General features: G+C 38.9%; 1 long non-coding RNA gene across 1 annotated transcript in view; it reads right to left on the bottom strand.

Moving 5' to 3' along the window:
- Positions 1–769: 769 nt before the first annotated feature.
- LOC127474796 (uncharacterized) overlaps positions 770–25711 on the bottom strand; it is a 424738-nt gene continuing 399796 nt past the window's right edge. The window contains exons 13-15 of the long non-coding RNA XR_007905981.1: positions 12699–12793; positions 11911–12065; positions 770–1272 (exon numbers count right to left, since the gene is read on the bottom strand). This is a non-coding gene — a long non-coding RNA (uncharacterized LOC127474796). The remainder of the gene's footprint in view (positions 1273–11910; positions 12066–12698; positions 12794–25711) is intronic.

Genomic DNA, 25711 nt, shown 5'->3' with positions numbered 1-25711 from the left:
AAAATGGTGCCATTCAGAATAACATCATCACCTTATCTGTTATATTGACATGTTAGAGCTTTTGAAAGAGGATTAAGAATACACAGGCTGGTATTTAGTGCAGCCCAGCCCCAGTAATTCAGGCAGAACCCAGTGCAGGGATGCCATGTGACACTGGACCTAAGGAGGGTTTTTCCTGATAATGCTCCTAACTTACTGGAAAAAGGATTTGGGAAAATAGGAGCCCCCATGAAATGCACAATTTATTTTCTTGGTGCAGTCAGTGATCCCCCACTTGCCCTGGGCACTCAAGAGTCCCCCTTTAGGAGAGGAATGCTGTTCTCACAGAAGATGCTGCTGAGGATGAGTTCCAACAGGCACAGCTTGGCCAGCAGTGAACCCACAGCAACGGCATTCCAGTTCCATTCCCAACACCTCATTTCTCATCTGAGCCACAAATCCAGGCTGTGTGCTGAAAGTTCATTCTCTTCAACGTGGAAAAGAGCAACAGCACAGAGCTTAGGTCTGCTTACAGGACACAGCAATATCACCTCTCCCTCTGTTTTGATCCATGGATTTTCTTTTAATGGAAACCGTCTTTAATTATTAACTTTTTAATTAATAACTTCTGTGCAGTCCAAAATTTCAAATCAGGGTGAGGACTATGTAAACATATGGTAAAAGGATCTGTTTCTAAAGATTTATTTGAAATAAAATTAAAAAAAAAACCCAGAGTGGTTTTTTTTCTCTTTTCCCTTCTCTCCATATATATAATTTAGCATGCATTTACTCGTCACAGGCTGTGTTTTGCAAAGCAAGTGAAGCAGATAAACCTTGATACATATGATCTCTTTGTATGTGGTAGGTCAGCTAAATTTATGAATATTTCACCTGACAGTTACATTAATCATCTTAACACTTCACCATATTTTTGTCAGTAAAAGGGAATGACAATTGATCATTTTAAAGACCAGTCATCACATTAAGAAGATACTATCTATGTAAACTAAAACAAACAAAAGAATACCTAAAAGGTGACATTTTTCGAAGTCATCACTTACTTTCTCAAAGGGTTAGGCCCTAACTGCTTTTGAAAAGAGCCCATTAGAAACTGTCTCTATTTACCTCGGTAAGTGCTGGCAGTGTGCTCCTGCAAGATCGATCCATTTTGGTTCAGGATGTGGCTGATTTGCCTCGAAATTATCTCTGTCATGGGCAATTGCTGAAACCAGACTGGAACATCTCTTTTTTTAAGTTTGGAATGATACTGGGAGTGGTGTATAACTCAGGAGCCTAAAAAAAAAAAAGAGAACAAAATAGCTCTAAAAAACCCACCAAAAGAATAAAAGAAAATTGGGGACAGTAGGAATTTAGGATTATCTGAAAAATCAAACCAATTTTTGGGCACTGACCAGCAGAGACTGCAAAAACTGCCTTTCTTTCTCTGTCTAAAACTTGCCATCTCCCAATTAAAGACACTGTTACAGCAAAGCACCTAAGCACTGCTTAAATCCTCTTGAAGTCAGAGGGATTTAAGTAAGTGAATAAAATTATGTGCATACTGAAGTACTTGGCTGGGCTGGGTTGCATTGTTGAATTTGGCCATGGACAATTTTAAAAGATTACTCCAAGACTGAAACTGTTATCTGTAATTTCCTTGACAAAAGAAGATGTATTCTGCCTTTCTTCCTCTAATACATTTGAGATAAATAGGAGAACAGAAACAGCAAAAATTGGTTATTTTACAGAGGGACAGAAAGAGAGCCTCTAAGAGAAAAACTGCAAGCTGATTTTTACTTCCTCTGGATAAATATGATATCCTTCAGGTTCTCCATCTATCTTTTCTAACACCAATGCCTTCACAGCCAAGGGTTCTGTCTCTACCAAGTTGCACTTTAAGTCTTTGAAAGTTTGGGTGTTGCTGTGAAAAACACTAATTGTTAGAGACATTTAAAAAATCCCCCAGAACTACCCCTTCTCCCCTGAATTCAGCTCCAGTGGAGGAAAAGTCTAAAACTGTGATTGAAAAAGCTTCAGCCTCACTACTATCTAACCACAGAGGCATTTCTTTGTTTGACTTAGTCTAATTCCTCCAGGATCCAGGAGTCTGCTTCAGAGCATGTTCAAAACTATTCCAGTTTTAGCAGTTCATTTAGTCTGTCTTAAGCTTGATAAGAATCCAAAAATTATGCAGAGGATTCCTTAAATCCTGAAGGGTGCAATCCAGGGGGTGGAGAAAAAATATAGATAATATACAAACACAATTTAGTCTTAATGAAAACACAGCTAAATATTCTTTCCTAATGCATGCACTAAAAGGATGGTGGAACAGCCTAGAAGGGAGAGCACTCACTACAAATAGGAAATGTGTTAAATTCCTTCTTCATCCTGAGAGGGTTTACATACACATCTCACTGCAAAAAACACCCACACTTAACCAGGAGGTTTCTCCTCCACATGTGTATTTGAAAAGCAAACTGCCATCGTTCTGGTCCTCACAGAACAGTTCTGGGTGTACAGCACAGGGAGTTTTGGGACTGCAGACCTCAAGCAGGCAGAGTTGAAACTCCAAACCCCAGACCAGACAACTCAGCTCGAGACAGAGGAGTCTGGAGGAAGCAGAGTTCTTGAAACACATCTTGCCATACAGCCTCACATGTCTCTACTTGCCACAAAGATAACTTTTCTTAGGTTGTAATTCCACCATGTTCTAGTCAGGTAATGTAGAAGAGCTGAGATGCCCAGGGATCACACACCTAAAACTCTGCTCCTGAGCAGTATCCCTTCTGAATGGTTATCATTTATATTTAACCCAACTATCAGACCCTAGATATAGCCCTCCTCATGAAACAAGTGGTTTCAGCTTAACAGTTGGCATGACTGCAATTTTTCTATTGGAAAGAAATGAAAGAAGCAGCTTTTTAATTTTTTAACAAAAATCAAGTGTTATTGTTACACTATACTCTTTTATCCACTCAATTCCACCAGTAAAAAATTTCTTTTCCATATGTGGTTCCTATGGTGGAACAGTTGATTTTTTCCTAATATTTAATCTAAGCCTACTCTCTTTCAGTTTGAATCCATTCCTCCTTGTCCTGTCAATGCATATACTCATGTATAGCACAGTGCTGGATTTCTTAATAAAAGCAGTCCAGGAACAATCAAGCTCAGCCCTTTGCTCACTTTCAAACCCTGAATTCATTCAGCATACAATATAAATCACTCTCTTCCCCAGACAGTAAACATTTGGGATTCTCTGGCATTCCAAGGCCCTTTACTCACAAAAGGTCTCATTTTGTTCCACCCATAGGTTGTTTAGGTTTTTTATTCCTCACAGTTTAAGTCACAAAATAACCTTTCACTTAGAAGAAATGCATTAATTGAATACATAAATACCAATAACGAGTATGAGGGGATATGTAAATGACAATATACTAAGACAATCATAATAGTTAAAACTCCAAATACATAAAGACACTGATGAAATGATTATGCCAGTGCTGAACTATGTACAAATACACACCCTTATGATGGAAATGATATAATGCTACTTACTTGGTTGGACTCTGCATCCTGTGATTGTGCTTATCTTAATCAATCAAAGGGTTATAGTTTGACATGGATATGACAACAGAAGACACTGCTCCAGTGGAAAATGTAAAGCAACCTTAATAACAACACAATCAGCCCCACTTAAAGCATCATACAGTCATTACATTTTAGGAGGCAAACACATTTGTTCAGCATCTATCTTAATATTTTGCATTTGATTAGCTCAGCTCCATCCCACTGTGTAAGCATGCCAATAACATACTGCTGAGGTGATATCAGCAGAAATGAAGCTTTGTTTTGTTCCATTGCTGGGTTTTGGGGGACTGGGGGTTGGGAATTTTTGTTTGTTCTTTGTTAGTTTGGATTTTTGTTTGTTTTTTACTGTCAAGGGCAACGAGAAGCATCCAGTAAATTGTTCTATACTGGAGTCTGTGCTATACTGAGGTTCAGCCTCAACTACAGCCTGAGTACTTATGAGAATCAGACACAGCTGGAGTTGAGTCTCATTTACCTTCTCTGTGCAACTGGATTTAATCCACAATTACATTCTCTACCTCTTTGTCCAAAAAGAACACATCCAATGTTTGGTGATTTTTTCCTAAGATATCACTGTATGCAGCTTTTTCTTGTCATTAGGAAGACTGTCCAACAACAGTCTGGACAAGTGCCATTGATTTTAATAGGTATTAAGTACATTGTTCCACTTCCAAACCATCATTTGCTCAGGTACTGCCTGGGCAGTATGGACAAATAGCTGCTCACACTCTCTAAGGAGAAGAAGACAAAATCCTGTCTTCCCTTTCCTTAAGCCCATCATGTGTTACTAAAATCTGATTCTTCTCTCTTGACTAAGAGGGAACACAAATCTGCAGCCACATAAGCTTCAAAATGCTCTGTTGTGCAGATTTTTCCTCCCTTCTCAAATCACTCCTACCAAGCTACTTGTTCCTCCTCCACCCTCCCTCCCCACAACCCCACTGCTGGTAACGAGCGGAGTGTGCAGGACTCGGACAGAGCGGCTCCGGCCAGGCTGGGGGAAGCAGGGCTGACAGGGGCACCACAGAGCTCAGCTCCAGAAGCACTGAGATGTGTCAGAGCTGCTGCAGAGCTCACACAAACACCAGGGTTGGCTCACACTGCAGAGCAGATTCCTGACTGAAACGGATGGGAAAAAAAGGGCTGTGAGGCAAGTGCCACCAGCTCCCAGGATGTGGGACACTGTGCCATCCTCCACTGGGCTGGCAGGTGAGAGGGGTTCTCCAGAAAAAAAACATGGTTTTATAAAAAAAAAGGAGATTATTTTTTGTTGTCTTAAAAGTGTTTCAGAATTTATGAAATGATCAGGTTTATTCATGTTTCAACTTTAAACTTGTGATACTTTTTGTCAATTAAACAAACTCCTCCCGTAGCTGTTGCATGAGGAGGGGGATGTGGCAAGCAGTAGTACTGTGTAATAAGCAGATCACAGTAAGGGGAGGTAGAGAACTAAAAATAAACAGCAGTCTTAGTGGCATGAAAATCCACTGGACTGTCTTAACAAGGACCCCCTGGATAGATGAGAAGGTTTTAAGAAATGGCATCAAGATCTGAACATTGTCTACAGTAATTCTAAACACTAATGAAGCATTGCTGTTTAGCTTTGCATATCCAAATGTGAATTCCAGATCAGGATTTTGTAGCTGAGTAACTAATCTTTATTGTGGTATAATCGAGGTTCTGATTTTTTTAACATTTACATGATTGATTCATGCATACAAGATTAGTTTGTAGGTCATGGCTTGCTTTGTTTTTAACACTTTGTTCCTCCATTATGAAAAACTGCCAACCCAACCATTGCTCATTGCAAGGGAATTTAGCTTTTGTGACTTGTATTAGATCATATTTTCAATACTGAAAAATTACCTCGTGATTATTTCTGGTGACAAGTCTTCTACTGTTTTTTCACAACTTTTTTTCAAATAAGAATAACATTTGTCAGTTGTCTAGATGATTACTTACTTTCTCAGAGCTCACAGGGTCATATTTGCAAAGCAAGTGACACAAAACTTCATAGAAAATGGAAAAAAAAAGGGCAAATATATTTCTAATCAAAGACTTCATATCCTCCCATGTTCTATATTTGAGGCAGCGTAGATGAAGGTTTTAGGAGCACACAACTGCCTCTATAGAACTGTATTCCCAGTCACTGCCTCCCAGAAAGGTTTTGTACTGAGCTTTTTTTGGTGCCTACATACACAAGAGGGAGCAGGATAGAACATATCAAGGCCATGGCATGTACAGTGTCTTCCAGAAGAGCCTTGGTTCAAGGCATGCCTGCATAATAATATCAACTAAAAAGGATAAGTCTACTCATTAGCAAAATATCATCTAAATCTCCAATGAAATTAGCAAGACAATAATCCTTGTTAGCACTAATTTTTACCTGAATGATAGAAAAATATCCCCTTTTTACTCTGTGGCATTTACCTGAAGCATGAAGGACACCATGCTCATAAGGGAATCAGCAGCAGCCCTACATAAATACAAGACATATTGCCAAAGGACATGGAGAGTTCCACTCAGACAGTTCTTTTCTCAGGGAATCTTTTAGGATGAAGCCCTGGAGATCTTTTTGGTACTGTGAACTGTTCCTTTATCTTCCAGCAAAACAGCCCTAATGGAGTTTATAATCCTTAATATCTTGAAGTCTTCAAGAGCCCAAAAGGATCACTTTACAAAGTATTTTCTGGAAAACATATTCCTTGTAAAATTTGAAAAAGTTTAAGGTAATTTACTAGAATAACTGGAGAATTTACTAGGATAACCAGGGCTTCCTAGCAGTAGAACTGACTGCTTCATCTGGACTAAGAAAAAGTTTTTAAATATCAAAGCAAATGAATGGAAGAGCAACATTTTATATCATCAAAATAATTCATTTCCCAGATTATGTAAATAAATATCCTAAACAATGGAGAAGCCCCTCCACCTAAGAAAAAATTAAAATACATTTTCCAAGCCACTTTGAAATACACTTCACATACAATTGGATCAGAAAGAATTAAACCAACTGTTTTATCTAAAATAATAATAGTTTTATATATTTATATATATTTATATATTTTTATATATATTTATGTATTATATATGTTTATATATTTTTATATATGTTTATATATTTTTATATATGTTTATATATTTTTATATATCTATATATAGTACCTCATATATCATATGATACAATATATATTATATTATATTATATATAATCTCATGTATTATCTGATGACTTTTATTCCCAGTGCATCAGTAAGTAACACACCTAAAGCAAAAGGATGTAGTTTCACACCAAGTGCCACGAGTACCCAACTGCTACAGTGGATGAAGGCAAGAGCAGATCCTTTGGTTATTTAGGTAAGACCTTGTGAAAGAAACAGAACAATTTCCATGAAGGACAGATGGAGATTCAGGCTTTGGACTTGAGGGTTACAGGCATTTCAGAGCTGTTTTCTACCTTCCTGTGTCCTCCCCTTCCCCTTTAGGAAATAAGGTCTGAACTGTGCACATACAGGTGAGGAAACAGGGACATAACTGGGAACCTGCAAGGTACTGAAGAGTTAGTATGGATCAAAGTACAGCATTCTCAAGCCATTTCCTCACTCCATATTCACATATCTCCCCCAGGATAAATTCTGACCTGTCTCTGTACTGAACTAGTCCCTGGTGCAGACAGCTAAAGGCCAACAAAAGTCACCTCAGAGAATGCTCCATCTTAGAAAGGAATCAGCAAAACATCCAATGGTTTTGAACAGTTCAATGAAGTGGTAATTCATTGCTAAAGTCTGTAATCACTGATTATGCTGCTTAATGCAGCAGTCTTTTGTTTCTATCAATTTGGATTAAAATTTCCTATTTCCTAAGAAACTTCCTTTCCACAGTCCCTTTTAGAGACATCTGTCAGCAGGTCTTTGCCCTGTTTGCTGTCATTCATTCCAAACAGGTTCACTGACAGCTGGCAGGGAGGGATCCAGTCTGGTCTAGGGAAGCAGGAAAGAAAAAAACAAAACCAAGATTACCAGAAGGTTCAAATTACAATTGCACTCAGTGTGTGTGAACCTTCTTTGTAGGAGAGAGTTTTCAGATGCAGATTTATTTATAGAAAAATATGGACATTTCTTTCAAATGACTGTATTAATTTATGAGTGAATCCTGCTGAAAGGAACTGGGTAAACTCATTGTTAAAAATCCCACACAGTAAAAAGTAGGGCTCAACCCTTTCTTGCTTTTAAAAGTGTTTCCCTTCTCTAAGCTTTGAACTTAGTCCCATTATAACAAATGTACTCATTAAAAAGGAAATCAATCCACATATTCAAATTATTGACATTCACCCTACATGGAAAATAATCAGGATTGTAAACTCAGGTCATGAGTATATTTTTCTTGTGTGTTACAGAGCTCTGGGGATCTTGTGATCACAGTTACACAATAACTCCAGCACACAAGAAACAAAGCCTTGTTATATTATGAAAACATCAACACACCTCAAACAATGGAATCAGGCTTCATAGGTATAATAATTAATATGTGCAAAAAGGAGAACAAAAGATCAAAACAACTTAATTAAATGCCAGACTTTACAAGCGTATCCTCACCTCTGATACATGGACTTAAAAGCATGTAGGCAAGACTCACAGTAGGAACCATTCTTTGGTTTAATTAATTACTGGAATAGTTAAATAGCATTGACTGAAGAAAATATAGGATCATTTAATGGAAATGAAGAACTTCATAACAACCCCCAATGTGTGCAAAATAAGAACTGCTTTGATCTTGAATATTTTGAATTTGATAGCTGTTTAAAACATTTTTTTGAAACTTCCAAGATTAATTCCAAAAGATTAAATTTTTAAAGAAAAAAATTCACATTTTGAGTAATTTAAGCAAAAATGGCCACACTATAAAATTCTCAAGAAGTCCAAAAAATAGTTTCAGATTAATTTTAAACTGGGAAATTATCTCAGATGTGAGCTGTACAAACTGGAGCACTGTGGCAAGTTCCAATTCACACAGTCAGCTCCTCACAAAGCAGAAAAATGCAAGGTTGCTTTGTCTTGGCACACTTTTGGGATAATATTTTCTAAATGTTTTCACTTGGAACTCTTTTCAAAAATATCAGGCACAAATATACATTTCTCTAAAACATCAACAGGGTTTAGTAGAGCTGTGAATTAATTGCTGACACGTGTGAAAGACTAATGAAAGGATTTCAGGGGAGCCAGGTACAGGAGGACCCAGCCAAGAGTCCTGCTGAATCCCTGTCAAGGGACCCCCCCAGGCCAAACCTGGGGTCCCTCAGTGAGGACACATCCAGATCCCAGACATCCAACATATCTGCTGTGCCAAATCCAAGATCAGCTGGAATTCCGATTAAAAAAAAAATGGCCCCTTTCCAGTCCCTTAATTAGTTGTTATACACCCTTAGCACTTGGAAGATTCTTCATGTGAAGACCAAAAAATTATAAGCCTACTATATATATATCTCACTACACAAAAACAAACAAACCCCCCCAAACTACTTTAAACTCAGGTAGAGTTCAGAAGGAGAACTGTAGGGGATCTAGACCCAAATTTAGAGAAATGCCTTTTCGTTGGATTAGATTATATGAAGGAAATCTGAGATAACTAATGTCAGGATATGCAGTTAATTAAGAACTGAGCTGGAACAAAGCTTGTGGTTTTCAAATGAGAAGCTAATGTGCTGCCAGCTGGAATGTGCAGCCCCCCCATGGTAAGGCTGAAAATACATGTTTGTAAACTGTGTTCCTCCATGTTTTCTGTGCTCTGGAGAAACCCAGAACTGTCAAAGATACAGAGCAATACATCACAATTAGTGCACAGCTAAAGAGAAGGCTTTTCTTAAATAATTTTTTCCCTCCCCAGAAAGACAAAAGAGCTCCTTCCAGTAAGGAAAAAGGGAAAAATGAGGATGGGATACCACTTATCCAGGCAAGAAGCTTTCTTCCAGTCGAAATATCTATATTTCTTATGCAAATAAACTTTCTGTCTGCTTCTGTACGGGTCCACCAAAATGTTTTAAATTTCTTAAACAAATTGGACTGGAAGATGGAGTTGTTCAAGATCATTAACTGCACTCAAATTTTACAAAAATAGCCAGGCCAAGCAGTAAAGGACCATCTACAAAGGTTACAGCATGGCCACAAGTGGCACGAGATGGAAGAAAGCATCTGGTGGCTCATCACTGAGCAGCACCTCACCTCAATCTGATATTTTGTAAATATGAGCCTCAAACAACTAGAAAAGACAAATCCATAGAAAAGGACAGTTATCTCTCCTGGACTTTATGGAGCTCCTCACCATCTCCCTGGGAGAGCAGGCTGACTGCCACATTTGTTCAGTGGCCAGGGAAGGACGGGGGGTTGTGGTTTAAGGTGGGCTGACAATGCCAGGGCTGTGGGTTCCATCCCTCTAAGGGCCACCTCCCTAAGAGCTGGGCTTAATGACCCACCCAACTCTGAACATTCTGTAACTCTTGTAATTAGAGCAGTGAGAGCTCCCAGCCCACACTGAATTATCCTGCTGGACATAACGCCAGTGGATCAGCTGCCTCTCGAAAACTGCCTCCAATCTTCTCTGACATCTTGTTTTATTATAAAAATATTCTAATATACTTTCCATGAGCAGAGAATCTAATTACCATAAAAAAAACCTGTTTACTGGTACACAAATATCTTTGGACATATACTGTTTATATTATTATATAATTAACTAAGGAATTCTTTTTTCCAGTTTCCTTTACAAAGTCAGCAATTTAAGAATCACCTTTAGAAAAATTTAGGAGAGAACTTGGTGATTGCTGTTCATTTGCATATAGAGACTTGAGCAAAGACATCAGGTGTGGCTTAGATCCATTTCAAACAGACATACTGCTGCTGATTGAAAGCTCTACCCTCATAAACTTAATTAAATGATAAGATTAAGAGAAATATGTCAATAAAGAACAAACATTGTGAGTCTGAAGAACTCAACACCACTGCACATATGCAGCAGACTGTGTGTTCATCACATGAGGTGTAACAAAGACACCATGGAGCTACCTCCATGGAGGAATGCCTTTCTTAATCCCTGAAAAGGGCCCTTCCTGGTGGCAGGAAAGAAAAAGAGAACAAGGAAATCTAGAATTGCTAAAGATAAAAGGAAGCTGCAGGACAGAGCCATGAAAAACAACTCAAACAACCCCTGTTCCTGCAGCTCGGTTGCAGCATCACTGGTGAGATACTGTTGTCAAAAGATCTCCTAAGAGATTAGATTAAACAATTTCTGTAATCAACAAATGGGATTTTGAGAATGATACTACTCAAAGTAGTAACAAATTACTCCAAATGCATATTATACTGTCTATTGTGCAGTCTGGAAAGAATATAAATTTTAATGAACAAAGGAATTTAATTTATTTCTAATTTGACATCTACAGTCTTCATTAATATGTCTGTTCCAAGCACTCTTTATAGAGAGGTCTAACAAGCAAAATCCACTGATATTCATCCCATTATTTAAATTAAACACCTTCAATTCTGTTAGGTCAAGTCACTTGCATTTCTGCACTTACTAACTCTCAGCTCATCCAAAATGCCAGTAAGGATTTACCAATCCTAAAACTGAATTCCTCTGTCTATCTCTAAACCATTGCAGTTATCTGTTACAGAATAAATTAGGAAAAATGGGATTCTTGTTTCTCTAGACTATAACTATTTAGTAATTTAGAGATAAAACCAATTAGTATTAGATCCTTTTTGCATCTCATTTTAATTGGTATTATATTGTATATTCTTATTCTTCATTGGGTAGCTCCACTAGCAGGATTCTAATATTAATACGTGTTTAGTACTTTTTAACTGTATGAAATTATTCCAGTCAGGGTAATAATACAACCTCTCAGACGTCTTTTCCATCTACTAGTTAGCTAGCACAGTAAGACTAATATTTAATGTTATTAATAATTCTCCAGTCAGGATTAAATAAGGGATACAAAAGGTTGCTAAATTCAAAACACTGTTTAATTTTGGTAGAGGTATGCAAAGCAAAAGCTGGTACAATGCCTGGCAGAAAACTGTTGAAACATGCTACAATTCCTCTTTAGTTCTGTTCAACCCTCTGGTTTTTCTTTCCTGACAAACATTTGCCCCAGTGCCTGCTGTGCAAAGAACAACAAGGGAATCCCCACAGCTCCCACCCCGGATCAGCAACTCTGCCTCGCCCGTTATCCCACAGCTCCATAAGAACCAGGAAAGGTGGGATTCCCACCCCTCCCAACAGGGATCCAGGCCAAGTGCTCAGCCTGGTGTCTCACAGGGACAGAAAAAGGCCCAGGAGCTACTTCAGTACCTCTCTAAATTCAGCCTCCAGTGCTGGAAGAGAAACATCCCTAGTGCAGCTGATGCCTGGAATTCCTTTTCCTGGTCTCCAGTAAAGTTGTAGCTCTGTGGTCTCTTCTCTTGTTGTCTTGTTGATGAGCCCATCGACTTCTCCGCTAATGACAGCTGTCAGGGGAAAACAAAAATCCTAATATAACATGATAAAGGGTTGTCTAAGGGGGAAATCCAACCCCAAGACTGAAAATGCACTGTAGAGTATATGCTAAAACATTATAGCTTTATGTAGCATAACTAAATATATTACTCTTTTTAATACATTGAAAGTATTCCTTTCTTGACAAAAACTTTAATCTTAGGGATGTCAGGACAGTTTTTGTTGGCTTTTACAGCCATAAAAACAATACTTGTGAGCTAGGAGACTGCCCCAGGAATGCTTGCTGATTAAGTCTATTTTTTTAAAATATATTCTTGGTATTTTTAGCCTGAAAGAATTTTAGGTCTAACATTAGTTATAATATAGCAATACATTATATGAATAGAAAACAGATTGTTGTTTGTTCTGTATATACATACATATATATATACGTATAAAGGCAGACAACGTGGCTTAAAGAATGATTCATCAACGTCTCCATTGCCCTCAGTACTTGCAAATCCTCATTTTCAGGGAAAAATACTACCATGTTCTACAATTTCATAAATAAATATATAGTATGCCTAGAAAACACAGGATAGCTGCTCTTCAGCCAGTGTCAGAGGAGCACAGAGGGTGAATAATAAACTATAAACTGTAAATACCAGTTTGGAGCAGCCCCAGATGTGCCCATGGTCGTTGCACTCATTTGCTTTCGGCTCAGACTATAAAGCTTCTATCGCTTTTCAGGTGGCATAACCTGCAAAATCAGTTGCAATTAGCAAATATGTCATGGATCTATTCAGCACTTGCTGAAGGTAAAGCAAGAGGTGTAAAAAGTCTTATATACTGGAAAACTAAAGAGTAAGTAAACATAAATCAGAGTTCTGTGGGACTGGATTAAATCCGTGACATTTCATCCAATTGTTTCTGTCTCCCCTGTTATTCTTTGTTGGAGATCTGAAAGTATAAAACTTCACAAGTCTTATGGGGACAAAGCTCAGGGGGTGAGAGAGAGAGAGAAAAATAGCCTAGATAAAAGGTCAAAAGTTGTGGAAAAGGACATAAAGTGGAATCCAAACACAAGTAGCGTGTGTGATAAATTCCTAGACATATTTCCACCAAAATGCTCCCTGACACAAGTTTGGGAAAGCAGGGCAGGAGTGTCCCTGTGCACAGGAACAGCCAGGCCAATAAATCAGAGTGAGAGAAACTCCAGTGCCACAGGACAGTGAATCATGGCTGATAACAAAATACTCAACACATACACAACTCTTTTGATTGCAATTTTTGAGGTTCAAATTAATTTCAGGGGTTTTCTTACAGTAGGAATCCACGGCTTGTCGTAGCCACTTTTTAAAAACTTTATATAATACCAGCCAATATAGAGTTCTATGGTACATTTTATAACACCAATATTTCAATTACAATAACACAGCATATATGCATAAGAAAAAATATAAATATATATATAAAATTCTATAATTGTCTCATCATTTGAGTGCGTGTGCTACAAATAATTTTGTTCAGAAAAGGCAAATAGTGTCTACATGCATTTTTTTTTCCTCAAAATGAAATTGAAGAATTGCATTTGGTTTTCTTTTCAGGCAGAATAGTTTATTTATCTATGTATCTACTTAAAGACTACTCTTTCTTGTGCACAATGATTTATTTTTCTATATATTTCTGCATGAAAAATTCAGTCAATATATGCAGCATTGTGAGCACACATTAAAAAGTTTAATTAAACTATTAAACCTGTAACCTATTAAACTTGAAGTAAAAGCTGTCGAATGCCAGGGAAGCCATTCCACAAATAGAAGAAATCTTATACCACCATTAAGAAAATATGACTGAAAAGAGTTACGGAGCACAGTTTCAGAGCCACATGAAATAATATTTTTCCAAGTCTAACACATAATCAGAAACTAGCCCATAAAAATCACACATACTTGTTAAGAGAAACAAATATCAACGACCCTAAAAGAGGACAAATAATTTCATTTCATTAGTTCCACCGTGCAGGGCCTCAGTGAAGCAGTGATTTACACCCCTGTTTGTGCACACAAACCACCTCATGGGCAAACCTCACCCACGGAGATCGGGACAGACTGGCTGTCACAGGATCAGGCCCTAAATAAGGGCTTCTCAGATGATTGGGAAGCTGTTCCTGAGACTGATCATCAGCCATCCTCAAAGTTGGCTGAGATTTGAGTAATCCAACCGAGTGTATTTGAATCTGAATATTTGTGGAGTTAATGCCACGCAACAGGAGAAAAATGGCAGTGTGGCACCATCAGAGATGACAACTGTTGGATGATCAACCTGAAGTCACAATCGTGCTGCAACATTAATAAGGAGCCTGAATAAAACCTCAGGGAAAAGAATCAAAGAAATGCTTCTTTAATCAAAAAACATGTTAGAATCTGTAGTCATTATTACCATCAATCTATTGTCATGGATCGTTCAGGAGAATTAACCAAGCCAATGTGGAAGGTATCATAATGTCTTAAAAACCTATAAACATGTAACAGAAAATTACTTAAGTGTGTAAGGTTGGCATGCAGAACAAAATTAATCTCACCTCCTGAACTTTGTCCCTGCTTAGTTTCAGCCTTGCAGGGGCCAAGGCCACTCCCCAGCTCAGTCCACACACTGATTCTGTCAAACGCTAACAACAATCCCTGAGTCACAAACACATCCATCCTGCCGTGCCACTGCCAGCTCACGAGTGATGAGAAGCATCAAATCAAAGCAATTAAGGGCAATATAAGAAAAATGGTGCATCCTAATGACAGGCAATATTAATTCCACCCTGCGAATGCACACTGCAGCTCCACGGTCACTGCAGGGAACAATTACTAGTGGCAACTTTGATTTTGGGAGCCACATTCTACTTGTCCTCTTGGAGTCCATCTAAACGTTCATATGAACTGGGAGAGGATTTTTATACTTGAAAATGTGCATAAGTCTCCCTGACACAGAATAGTGGCTGGACTAGAGTGGCTGCCTGCACAGATGTAGCGCAGAGGGACTTACGGGTCCCTACACCATGTGAGCTACAAATGAGGAAGGACTCCTGGGGCAGGCAGCCCACGTGGGGCAGTTTGAAGACCAGGACTCTTCTACTGCTCCTATCTATTATTTGTTTCATCATATTCATCTTGCATTCCTGTGCTGGAACAGGTGCAGTCACAGAGCGAGTGCAGCACACGGCACAGCAGCCATCAGTCACACACCACATGCAGAGCAGAGCACACACAGCCCACAGGCTGTTTGCAAAATACCCGCTGAAAACAAACACACAAAAACAAGTCAAATGCTGCTTGCAGGAATTCCTGATGGAAAACACGAACACTGTGTCCCAGCATCCATGGGGTGACGGGGAAGGAGGTCTGATTGGCTCCTCAGTGCCCTAGTGATGGCTCGTGGAGAATGATCCCATCCTCCTCTGTCGGGGAGAGGGACAAGATTCAGGCCATGCAGGGATGGTTCAGTCTGGCTCACCTCCTTTTAACAGAAGGGGTGTTTAACTTAACAGAATTATATCCACTTGGGGTTTGCCACGAATGGATAAAAGGTGAGGGCCAACAGTGGTGAAGTGTCTTCAGTCTAGTCCAACATTTCCATATTCCTGATGTTTGGGAATGGTGTTTTCAAACCTGAATGAACCTAGTTTCAGTTCATGAAATCTTTCATACGAAATCCATGACTGTTTCTCTGCAGCACTAACAAGATGAAGAATCCAATCAATTCAGAAGGCCACTTTCAGGAGACCAGTTTCCATTTAAGCCAGCTGGGACTAACAAGTTTTCACCAGGTAAAAGAATGAGGAAGGCAACCCCAGAACCTTGGTGTGGAAGTCCTGAGATAAGGAGCCAATACAACAATCTATTTTGTGAATGGGAATAAAAAGAAAAGAAAAAAAAAAAAGAAAAGGAACCTAAAAACTTAAGCTGATCCCAAAAGAAAAAGCATTTTAAGTTAATAGCCACAGTGAAAAAGAAAATCCCATATGGAATGAATAATTTTCCTAACACGTCTTTTTTAATTTGGAATAAGATTTGTGATAACAATGTTAATGCTGGGGATTTTAAGTGACAGAATATTATTCTAACTCATTCCTTTAAAGTCTCAAAAAAAAAAAAACCTCTCACAAAAGCTTCTTTGTTAGGCCTAGTTTAGGCCACCTTAAAGCTCCTTTCAATCAAAGTACAGCTTCTCATTAAGGGAAAAATGATTATTAACATCCTCATTTTGCTTCCTCATGTGAATTATTTGCATTCAAAAATGTGCACGGCATTAGTTTCAGGGTAAATGCAAATATGACAGCGGGATTTCTCACCAAGCTCCTTTTTATTATTAGCTCTTTTTATGCCCTCCATTTATTATTCCCTCATCATTTTTCACCATGTATTAAAATGTTACATTTCCTAAAATAATAATATTTTCCTTCATTTAGTAATTGTCTCAGTCCAGTCTACAAAAGTCTCCATCACTGTGCCTTCAGTCTGTAATTTGGAATAGTTTATGATAATTGCTCATCACTGCTTGGGGGAGCCTTGGGCATTAGCTCTCACAGTTACAGCATCCCCACTCTCCCACTGAGTATGTGATTATTTTAGGTGAAGTTCATGTGGCAGGGGGATATGGCAGGGGCACTGGCAAAGCTTAGATTGTGACTGCCCATGATAGACTCTCAGCTGGTGGTCTGAAGATAAATTGAGATATTTTTCAGTTTTCTAAGCTTTATCTGTCCCATGTCTGCTGGAAACAATGAGGCCAGCTCTGAAGCGTATTTGGAGCTTACTTTAAATATAACACCAAAACAAAACAAATAAACTATTACTCTGACTCATCTTCCTGACATTTTAAGAGAAATGATCCTGGATGCTGAAGATTAGTCAAAACATAGTGTGTTCAGCTAGAACAAAATCCAGTTACCAGTGGCATACTCTCTGCCAGGGTTGTATTTGATAAACTGATTACAATTACTTCTTTTTTCCCTGGTCATATTAAAGAAATGAAAATAGATCTGACTAATAAAAGCAAACTAATAAAATCATTTGATCATCCTGATTCACCGCACTTCACCGTGCCAAGCTTCCCTGGTGACTCTCCAATTGTTACTGTCAAATTCTCAGGCATTCATTACACTCTGGATGAATTACATGTTCCTTTGTTCTGTTGCTGTGTTCATGTCCATCACTGCACCATCACCACCATTTAACTGCAGCAAAGCAAAGACCACTCTGGTACCACTCAGTGGATGTGAAATAATGTTGTTTCAGAGTAACACATTCTGCAATAAAATCAATCTACCATTGACATGAACACAGATAGCATCAAATCCAGATATGTATCTAAATACATTAAGAAAAAGCTCATAGTTGATATGATTTTTAACTTTCTTCCAGAGGAGGCTCCCAGATTTATCATATCATTCACCAGAATATAATTGAAACACTGCTCTGGAATTCGACCTACTGATGTTGAAAATTACTGAGAGGAGTAGAACCAATAAAGCAGTTACTGGCAGGATGTATGCTAAAAGCAGATCATATCCTATTTATATCTTTCCCATGCCTTATTCCATCTCCCTTGCACAAATGTATGTGCCCATTTTGTACTCACGAGTGTCAGGATGAGTAATCTGTGCAATTGTGAGCTCAAGTAGCGTAACTCACTGCCTTGGAACTTGTTCCTTTTCCTAAAGGGGTTTCCAAGTTAGGGTGGATTAGTTTTCTGCAGCATTCTGTGGGAGAGACTCGAGTTACCTTAGAGATCATTATGACAGGGGACCACAAAAAGCTGGGAGTGCAGAAGACAGAAACACGTCATGCCCACAATTTGGTGGTGGGTGACCCACCCAGCCAAATTAAAAGCAGTGTAAATGAACCCCAAAAATTGTTCTAGCCATGTGAAATCAAGACAGACAGGAATTGTGGGACAGGAATATGGCCAGTGGGTGTGGCAGTGAATTCAAGAGCCTGTGGGATAAAATCCTTGCTCACCAATGTGTTAACAAGGCTGTTAAGTATTACCATGTGCATTTCCAGCATTTGTAACAGCCAATAGTGAATTCCACATCAAAATACTCTTTTGAACATAAGAAATTCTAACAAATGTGCTTTTTCATCTTTCCTTTTTCTTTTTTTTTCCAATTCTGATATAAAGGCATGCAGCAATTGCCATTATTATGTTTTTAAAGACATATTTGGCTCAGCTACATTTCTCTCGTTCTTTAACCATAGATAATTAAATCAGTAACTTACATTAACAGAAAGGATATTGGTGGTACAGAGCTTATTCCCTGTTCTTTTCAAGAGGTCCTTCAAGCACTGAGCCTTCATTTGGGCAAGTAGTACAGCTTATTAAAATAAATTCACTTTAATGCCATCTAATTCTGCAATGATCAGTTAATTACGGACTCCTGTTAAGTTACCAGTCCAAGATGAAGGCATAAAATCATCACCTGACAATCAGGATTGCATTTCTATGACTTAAACCATAGTGTAGTAATCAGGCAACCCCTAAGAATCTCATTCTTTGAGGAACAGTAAGGAAGGGAGCACAGGTTGCAGCACAAAAGCTGTATTGACTGTTTATTAATTTTTGCCAGTCATCTCTGCTTCTACTTTCTTCACCACATGTTCTGAACAATGAAAATAAAAAACCACCTACAGTACAGGGAGTTTGCAAACACAAAATCTGAACTCCTGTCAAATAGTAAGATGATGCCATTTTCAAATAATTGCTGAAGGACCAGTTAGCATTTGCAATAGAAACTCTTGTTTGGAGAGGAATTCTATACATTTGATATTTTCTCTTAAAGGTAAAAGCCACAGAAATTAAACAATCCTTCCAAAATACTTTCAGAGTTTTCTTACTTGGAGAGTGGAGCTTTTCCATCTTGGAACCTGACCTTTCTGCTATGTGCAACTGTTCTCCCTACTGGAGACAGCAAAGAGTTGATTCAGAGTTAAATGTCTTACACATCAGAATGGTTACCCTAAGGAATTATAGTCTGTCCTGTGTTTCTCTTCCACAAAGCAGGAAGTCTCACATTTTTGTTAGGGAATCAAGAACACTTTACTGTGCCAATCTCTTTTTATAAATCTCTTTTTATTTTCCTCTCAGCATTTCAGTTTAGCTGTACCAAAGTCTGTCAGAATGGGGCAATAATCTCTGCTTGGACTTAGGATACCTCTGTCTCACAAACTGAGCTACAACCTCCATACCCTGGGGGAAAGAGGTGAAGTGTCACCAAAGGCAAGGTCTGCCACCAGGACAGGTCCAGACTGGGGCTGACAGAATACCTGCTTATATCACACACAGGCTGTTATTCTTTAGACCTGTGAGACCAAATCCTGGTCTACACATCTATTGGCTTTTGGCTCCATAAATATGTTTCCCCTGGACCAAATTTATAGAAGAATGAAATCTTACACAGCTCCAGGCAGGAGCAGCAGCATGAACACTGACTCAGCCTTGCTGAGGTCATAGTCTCTACAGGGCCAGGAGAAAGGACTGGCCATTAATTTCCCCTGACATGATTTCACTATTCTCATTATGTGCAAAAGTGCTCTTCCAGACTAGTAAGCTGTGGCTGTAGGTTGGGGACGAGCTTCAGTGAGACAGAGCTCAGAAAAAAGTGCCACAAACTTCCTTGTGAAGGTTATCCTTGTTGCAAATGGCAAACCAAACTGAAACCCCAGCCCAGGCAATAAGGACTGCCAGTGAAACCCCAGCCCAGGCAATAAGGACTGCCAGTGAAAACCCAGCCCAGGCAATAAGGACTGCCAGTGCTGTGCTGGCTGCAGCAGAGCCTCCTGCAAACCCCACCATGAGACAGGGCCACAAGAGCCCAACACACTCAGGTTGTGGTTTAACCACAGCTGGCAACCCAGTGACACGGGGCTGCTCACTGCTCACTGCTCACTGCTCACTGCTCACTGCTCACTCCCCTCCTGGTGGGATGGGGAGGAGACCTGGGTCGACAAAAACACACTTTAATTCAATAACAACAACAACAACAACAACAATAATAATAACAGAGAGGGGAATGAAAGCCAAGAGAAACAAGTGCAGCACAGCACAATCACTCCCCACCCACTAAACGATGTGCAGCCCCTCTCCCAGGTGGGGGCTCCTGGCCAGTGCCTTCCAGCCTATGGAACGTGGCATTCCATGGTGTGGAACATCCCTTAGGCCAGTTTGGGTCAGCTGGCCAGACTGTGTGCCCCCCTGGCTTATTGTACTTGGTCACTGTCAGAGCATGGGAAACAGAAAAATCCTCCATTTAGAATAAACACGACGTAGCAACAACTAAAATATGAGTGGGTTATCAACAATATTCTCATACTAAATTAAAAACACAGCACCACACCAGGCACTACGAATAAAATTAACTCTATCACAGACAAAATCAGGACTTCTTAGAACCCTTAACACCCCAACCAGACATTTCAGAAAAAAAAGCCCCAAAACTAACAATTATCTCAATTTCTGCAGCTATTTTTTATTTACTTACTTCACTATTTCTTTTCCTCAATTAAAAAAATCAAGTTGTTCCAATGTCTTTCTGGTAACTGGAGAATGATCCCCATTCATAGAGCTATAAATTACTCAAAAATATTCCCTGGGGGAAGAATATCTCCTTAATCCACTGTGGAGTTGTATGTACTCAATCTCACTTGATTTCCTCTCTCTTTTGTCATGTATGCTGTTCCACCTGCCATTACAGTTGAAATGTCTATCAGAATCTGGCAATATATATATATATATATAGGAAAAATAGCTCTGGTTCTTTCATTAGGAGGTTTTACTGAAGATGATACACTCTCACATCTAAAGGCTGAAAAGAAAATGATAACTTTTATAAGACACACATTTTTCAATTCAATAAGAAATGATTGGCATAGCATGATTTAAAAGAGATATTGGAGTAGGTATCTCCTGATAGGTAACTCTCTGTGTCTCAGCTGAACACAGCTCATCCAGGACAGATGGAGGTCTGGATGTTGATCCATTAGAGCCCATTCTTTTAAAGAAAAGGGTTATTGATGAGAAAAAGTTCATTATTTTTGGAAGGGTGAGGGGAGTATTACGTGCCAGAATGGAAAAAAAGAAGAGGAAATCAGTGAAATACAGAGATGACATCCCTGGAATGAGTACTTAATAAAAGTAAATAATAAAAGTAAAACCAAACACATTCAAAATACTGAACTAGCAAATATCACTGAAATACTAAACTGATACAAATTGGCATTTTAAAAGCGGACTTGTAGAAGAATTGCTGAGGGTCTGGTTCAGCCTTTTAATTGTCTCTGTCAAAACAGAAACACCAATTTGACTCTATCAGGGACAATGAACTGCTTCTGTGTTATTCAATGGTATTATTAAGAGTCTAGGAAGCATTTTCTGTGCCTGCTCTGTCCACGCTTCCCCTCTGCAGTCCCCAAATGCCTGAACATTTTTCCTGCACTTTGTGAAACTCTTCCCTGGTCCCAACACGATGCCACATCACTGTGCAAGTCCCAGCCCCAAGATGTGTTTTGTCCGAGGCAGCAGCAGAGTGCTGGGAGCAGCCAGGCAGAACAGCCCTCACCTGGGCAGCTCAGGGAAGCTGTGCCTGCTCCCTAGTTTGCAGCCTGGTTTTATCTGGAGAACAAGGTTTTCCTCTCTCTTTTGCAGGCTGTGAGGCATCCTGGGAAATAAGAACCTACATGGATCAGTGTAGGTGTTTTGTTGAGAGGAGGGCTATTAAGGCAAGTTCCACAGTGAGTGGAACTCTGCCCAGCTGAACCAAATTTATCAGGCTGTTATTGCCTGTAAGCCAAAATAGGAGAAAAAGCAACAAGATACAGTCCATTTTTGTTTACAGAGATGAGATTAAGGATTTTCACAGTTTCTGCATCTTGCTGTGCAAATCGAACCCCGAAGCTTTGTCTTGACAGTCTTACACAAAAGCATTTATTTCAGCTTTCATATTAATGCCTTTATCAGATGAAACTTTTACTTAGTCATATTTATATTAATTTAAGTAGCCAGCTTAGTGACTCAGCTTTCTAGGGGGCTATCGTCTGCTTTCTTTCCTTTAAAAAATGGAAGCAATTATTTGTGCTTATGAGAGCAATGGGAACAGCAATGCACTAAAGACAAAAATATATTAAATTATCCACAGGAAAATCACAGAGAAGCTACAACTGCAGTAAGTGTTCCCACTAACTACCCATCCACTGCCCTCCTTCTCAAATTACTTACTTGAGTGAATGGCACAGCAGAGAGACAATCTCAAAGAGCCATTTGGCCATCACCTACTGAAAATGAGCTGAGCTCATTTGTTGAGGAATTCTGCTCCTATTGATCAATGGCTAAAAACCTCAGCACAGCAGAGGCTTAGCAAGCACACACATGAATTCAACAACAGCATCTGTACTTATAAAGACAAGGATTTCCTTGAGTCTTTGCAGCATGATCCCTTAACTTGAGATTTAGAAGTGTCCATTGCACCGGGAAAACATGGTTTTAACTGTACAAAAATTCTACATTCTTAACTGGAAAAGGTGGTGTCAGGGTCAGGGTTTTTTTTCCTAGTTTTCACATAAATCTGTTAAAGCCAGAATTTAATAAAGTAAATCAGTTGACTATTGTAAAAATGTTATTTGACATTAAAACAAAACCAGGTATCTAGAACAATGAGATGGTAAAAAATACAGATACACTATATATTAGTTTTCAAAATGACAACTTGACTTAGAGAAGTGAAAGCACAGGGGACAATGCTGTGACTGATTTGAATGAGAGCTCCTGATCTTATCAATGGTGTTATCCTGCTGCTGCTGCTGAGGCACCTTTCTTTAGCAGTTATACTATTTGTATGTGCATGAACTCATTCAGCAAACATCTTTTGCACTTAGCAAAAATGAAATGTAAGAATCATTAGAACGTGGGTGAAAGGGTATTTTTTAGAAGAGACAGCAAATTCAGTAGAACAGTTGTTCTAGCACTTATTAAAACTTTTCAAAATGGTAATTTATCTCGTGTCCCTAATTACTGAGCCTCACTTCTGGTATCCTGACAGATAAACCTGTTTGAAATTCTCAGAGGGGCTGCAGAGAAGTGACGTAGCCAACCCCCAGCACCTTCTGCCACATCTCTGCCAACGTTCAGCTCGAGGCACTCTGACCCCCCAGCTGATTATCTGTGCCTTGACAATGCTGTCTACAAAAAATGCCAGAAAATTAGCACTTCTGAATGCCTGCTCTGCATTCTTCAAGTACATTATTAGAATTCTTTTGTCAAGAGAAGCATCCTACATCACTGTATTCATAATAAATGCTCTTTGATTTGTATGACTTTGTGTTTGTAATAGACCCAAACAAAGATCTCATTTGTTCTGCTGGCAAAAGCTAATCTGTACAAGGATTTTTTTTTTTTATTATTTTCTGCAGAAACTGCCTTTCTGAGCCTAGAGATTGGGTTAGCTAAAAGCTTCACATTCATTATCTTTAAGGTACCATGTTAATGAAAGGATTTTAATCATTGACATTGCTATGTGAATTATTATTACACAAACCCCTGCTGTTGAGTAAGACAAAATTAACCCAGTGTAAGGGGCATTAAAAAAAATCACAGCTAATTAGTAAGCTAACAGGAACAAAGAGAATGTATAACGAAGATGTTGAGAGGAAGACACGTAAAATCTGTAGCTTCCATTCCAACATTGATCTTTCTGCATGGAAATCTTTTTTTCTGTCTGATTTGTTCCATTAGTCTTGAGCATTTTTATGTTTTGCAATTAGTTTTTTAAGCCACAATGCCTCACTTCTCTCAAACTGTGGAAATCCAAAGGCTCATAATAGAAAATGGAAGATATTTAAAAATGCTTTTAAATTATTTCCCCAGCGATCTCTATGAGAAACATAAAGTAATTCTCTGGATTATTCTAGGAAATTATTTCCATATTCTCTGCTGTTCTCCATGAACTGCAGAATACTTTAACTAATCTAGCCAGGTTCCACTGGCATAAGCCCTTCATTTTAATGGACTGGTACTATTGTCCAGGTTGCAATTCCATATGGAGCAGATAAATGAAGCTATAGGTTTAAATCACTGCATGGCTTCCCTTCCACACTTCCAGTCATGCTGGTTTCCAATGGGCATCACATCATTGTGCTGATGTAAGAGCCAAGGATGAGACAATCAAATCACAGAGAAGTATTCATGCTGGGTGCCATTTGCTTATAATTGCTCTTTGTAAGTTATAGTTTCAGATAAAGCTCCCAAAATGGAATGAAGAGAAAATAATAATTAAGTCTGTTTCTCTTTTTGAGCCTGACAAAGGCTTTAAAAAATTTTTTTAACGTGTTTGTCCTTCTGTTCACTATTCCACACATCCCCCCTTCCCTCCTTTGTTCATCAGCCTTTTCAGCCTGATAATTAAGACTCAAAATATTTGCTGCAGTTGTTTTTTTTCTGAGACATCATTTGGTTTGTGTTGTAAATGTAGAACAACAATCATCTAGTTCTCTTGTGTGCCAGTAATTTAGTATTTCAATAATCTCCAATTGTTGAAAGGTTTAAAACAAATCAACATTTCCAGCAATTTCCTTTTCTTTGTAGGGAAAAAATATGTGAACATAACATTTATGGCATATACTCTTCTGTTTTCCTTTTTTTCCTCCTTTTTTTATTTTGTGATCTTTATGAGGGAATTAAAACACAGGGCAACTGCTTAGCATAAAACAGAAGACTCACTTCAATAAAAACGTAACATTCTTGCACAGGGGCAGTTTTTACCACCAGTATCATTGCTTCAGCTCAGCTAGTGCTGAATAATTCCATTAATTCTTTCTCAAAATTCAGGTAAAATAAAAGAAACATAGTATCTAATATATTCTGCAAGGGGCAGTACATTTCTTTATGCAGAATTTTTCAGTGTTTTAAAAAATATTGGCTAACTGTGTAAAACAACCTGTAAGTCCAAACCGTGTTAGGTCTGAGACATGCACAGTGGGTCCAAGAAGGGTAATGACAAAACTGGGAACTCGATGTTGAGCACCCCAGAACAAATTTCAAAGAGCAATGAAATTTATTTTATTTCCACAATCCCCGGGCAATGTTCCTCCCCATGGACTATCAGATCTTTAGGGACCTGCCTGAGTCACTGTTTTGTGAGATCTGTGGATGTTAGTCAGGCCAGTTGTCGAAAATGGATTTAGATGTTCAGCTTATACAGCACTGAAACTATTTGTGTGACAGGCCTAGAGGCAAGAAAATCAGTGATAACTCACAGAACAGAACCTACCCCCCAGTCCTCACTCCCAGTGTATTCTTTTTCATTTAACATTGATACACCAGGGAAACAGTAAAGGTTTTCCTACATTACAAGTTTCCCTATAACACATCTTTCAGAGCACAGAAAGGCATCATGGAAACTGTTCCTAAAATTGTATGAAAATCCACAAATGATTCAGCTGAAAAACCAGGAAGGACATTCAAGTTGCAGACAGGAGAGAGACCAGACTTCTCTGGCTGCTTTAGGACTGGAACAGGTTCATTAGCCCAGCTGAGCAATGAGTGGCAGTCACAGCAGACACAATTCAGGCTCCTGTGCTGTGGCCCTGCCCCAGTGTGGCAGCTGGAAACGAGTCCTGGAAAGAGGAACCTTCCA

The sequence above is a fragment of the Manacus candei genome, unplaced genomic scaffold, assembly GCF_025592945.1.
Source record: "Manacus candei isolate 608988 ecotype Guabito, Panama unplaced genomic scaffold, ASM2559294v1 h1tg000044l, whole genome shotgun sequence".
Classification (NCBI taxonomy): Eukaryota; Metazoa; Chordata; class Aves; order Passeriformes; family Pipridae; genus Manacus; species Manacus candei.
Note: the sequence above shows the minus strand (reverse complement) of the source record. Positions and strands in the feature narration are given on the sequence as shown.